Source organism: Lucilia cuprina, chromosome 3 (genome assembly GCF_022045245.1).
Source record: "Lucilia cuprina isolate Lc7/37 chromosome 3, ASM2204524v1, whole genome shotgun sequence".
Lineage (NCBI taxonomy): Eukaryota > Metazoa > Arthropoda > Insecta > Diptera > Calliphoridae > Lucilia > Lucilia cuprina.
The window spans coordinates 59707956-59711842 of record NC_060951.1 but is presented as its reverse complement, the minus strand read 5'-3'; positions in this window follow the sequence as shown (position 1 = coordinate 59711842).

Genomic DNA, 3887 nt, shown 5'->3' with positions numbered 1-3887 from the left:
TGAACTAGAACTGAACTAGAACTGAACTAGAACTGAACTAGAACTGAACTAGAACTGAACTAGAACTGAACTAGAACTGAACTCGAACTGAACTAGAACTGAAATAGACTACTTTGAGCATTCGATATTTAATTTATTAAAAATCACACATTTGCCTTATATAATTAGTTATAAATACTACAAATTTAAATAATTTTTGTATATAGTATCAACTTACCAATTCCTGATTTTGATCTTCAGCTTTATGTTTTTCCAATTGAAAATTCGAGTGGGTAGTTTTTAGTTTCTCCAGAGTGCTCATGTTCTTAAAACGGTAATTTTATTTTTATATTATTGATAAACTCTTTATGGATCTAATTAATTATAAAATAGTTTTTAAATTTGGTTTCAATAATTGCTTTTGTTTTTGTTTTAATGTTTGTTTATTGGTTATAGCACATATTTGACATTTTCTTTATTTTTTTATAACTGTTAAAAAATATTACAATAGGTATTTAAATAATTTTATAAAAGTACAAATTAGGTACATATTTCCGCCATTAATCACTTTTTTCACAACTTCTTAAACACTGTGCAAAAATGCTTTACAATGAATTAAAATGTTACTTTATGAATGATTCAACTTATTAAGAATTGTATAGAAAAACAAAACGTCAAGTAAGTACAAATAGTTCCACAATAAAAAACACATACATATGTATATACATAAACCCACTAGCGCCAATTTTTTATTCTTTTTCTGCTGTTTCTTGCGAATGTATCAAACTATTAAAACAAAATAACGGTACATTGGGAGAACACCCAAACTTCTCTCCTCAAAAAAATAAAATAAAAAAAACACACAACTTACAATTTTTGCATAAATATTTTCAAGGTCATATATGATCAATATTCCAAGAGCAAACAACACTTAACAACGAGTGCAATTGAGAGTGACAATATATACAACCACACTCATGCAAATTATTGTTAGATAGTAACAACAATAGAAAACACAACAGCATTTACTTACGACTAAGGAAAAATATAGGAGCAGTTTTATTTGACAGATATATTAACTGAAGTAAACGTAACTAACCATAAGAATGATAAAAAAAATATTAATGTGAATATTTGGAAAACAACAACAACAAAAACCGATAAATGTACGAGCTCAACCAGATCTCAACTACGGAAAAAACAGGTTACATTAGTGACCGCAAAACTGACTTGTAAGGTTGTTTATGGATGTCGTAGTTAATTTTGTTGTTGTTGCTGTTTGTATTACTATTTTTCATTTCAGTGAGGGGGAGTTAAAATAAAATATTGGGTAAGGTGTTAAGCATTTTCTGTGAGTGAACAGAAGATTCGTTTTCGAATAAATCTCCCGCTCATTTATCCATGAAATTAGAATATAATTAAAACTGAACTATAACAGAACTGGAACAGAACTGAAACAGAATTGGGACATAACTGGAACAGAACTAGAACAGAAGTAGTATTGAAATAGAATAGAACTAGAACAGAACTAGAATAGAACTAGAACAAAACTAGAACAGAAGTAGTATTGAACAAGAATAGAACTAGAACAGAACTAGAATAGAACTAGAACAGAGCTAGAACAGAACTAGAACAGAACTAGAACTGAACTAGAACAGAACTAGAACAGAACTAGAACAGAACTAGAACAGAACTAGAACAGAACTAGAACAGAACTAGAACAGAACTAGAACAGAACTAGAACAGAACTAGAACAGAACTAGAACAGAACTAGAACAGAACTAGAACAGAACTAGAACAGAACTAGGACAGAACTAGAACAGAACAACAACAGAACTACAACAGAACTAGGACAGATTTAAAATAGAACACAGGTGGTATGAGCAATTTTTAATTGAAATGTTATCGCAATATCTTTTTACATAATAATAATAATTCAAATAAATCATACGGACAAAAACAATGTCTGATGTAATATTAATTGAAATAACTTTTACCCCTTACCAATATTTAGTTAACATTCATCAATGAATCGATATTTTTAAGATAAACTTTGTTTTAAATTTCAATTTACAATAAAAACTAATTCATATTCAAAGAAATACAGGTGCATCATTTTTAGCAATAACTTAACTAGATTTGGTTAGAATTTAAAATTGAGAAGGCGTTAACAGAATGAAATAAAAAACGTTTACATTCCAAACACTTATGGTTATGAATTTGGTTTAAATTTAATGAAAACCATTCAAATATTTTGCCTTGTTTTGTGGAAGATCTGTTGAATTTTTTTTTTTTTTTCTTATTTTATTTTTTTGTTTACTTTTGTATTTAGTATGGAAACTTGTTTCAGCAACATTTTGACAGAAAAACAACAACAAATTGACTTGTTTTGGCCTGAAGTTTATGTTGTTGTTTTCAATTATTAGCAATTGATGACGATAGCGCGTTAACGGCGACAGTGTTTTTTAGCGGAGTTATTGTTAATGTATTTTATTACAAAAAATAAAAAAAACAAAAGAATTAACAACAAAAATAAAATTAAATTAAAAAGAACACTACGATATTGAAACCAAAACAGATGCTATAAAAATGACAATTTTATGCATGAACAATTATTTGTTCACTATAAAAAGGGCTTTAAACGTTCTACGACACTACAAAAAATTTATTTAATGCAAAAAATTAAAAATATACACATATGTATATATTTTAGTTTAAGTAACACTCAAATAATCAAATTTGTTAATTATTGTTTAAAACATACATATTTTTGCGCATGCGTCACCGTTTTTGTTTGCGTGTTTTCGTTTTCTTTTCTTTAATATTTTACGAATTTTATCAATTTTTTTATCTCATTTATAGAATTCTTTATCTTCTTAAGAATTCTTCAAAAAATCAACATCACATCAAAATAATTTTTTATTTTTTGTTTTTCTTAAAACTATATTTCTAACAAACCCCGTAGCGTAACACAAAAGAAATTAATTCTAAATAATATTTTTTACTATTTTTGTAAAAAAAGTGTGTGTTAATCGCGCAAGTATCGCGTCACAACTGATTTAACTCATAATATTGTAATGTCAATACGGCGGCAGTCCATTCAATAGCAACCACACGCATTTTACCGTCACTCCTCCAACCCCTTACTATATTGCTTTTGCACAGTGGTTCAATGAAAAAAGCTAGTCTTACCTCTGTCTGTAGATTTTTTTATTCATTCATTTAGCTATAAAGCTTTTGTTTTAAGTTTATTTGAAAAATATTTGTTAGAGGTAAATATTATTTTGAAAATAAAGAAAAAAAAACACACTTTTATAACTGACTTTATTTATTTAAATTTGTTTTGAGTAGTTGGATGGATGATTGGTTTTTGTTGATTCACCCTTGACTTTGTTGATTTAAAAATTTTATAATTTAATATATTTTTAACTACAGCTTATAATATATAAACCAGTTTGCTTAATATAAATATTAAACGTGATTTATTTTAAGCAAATTAAATATATATAAAGAGTAGAATTTTTAATTTGAATTATAATTTTTTTATCTTTTTCATTCATTATTTTAATAAAAACTGGGCCGACTTTTTTATTTCAAATTTGGTAATGAAGCTATATCGACCACCCAACATTTTCAAATTTAAAATATCACTTCCTTTTAAATTAGCAATTAACTAGAACAAAACTAGAATAGAAATAAAACAAATCTAGAATAGAACAAACCAAATCTAGAATAGAACAGAACTAGAATAGAACTAGAATAGAACTAGAATAGAACTAGAACAGAACTAGACCACAACGAGAACGAGAACAGAACTAGAACAGAACTAGAACAGAACTAGAACAGAACTAGAACAGAACTAGAACAGAACTAGAACAGAACAAGAACAGAACTAGAACAGAACTAGA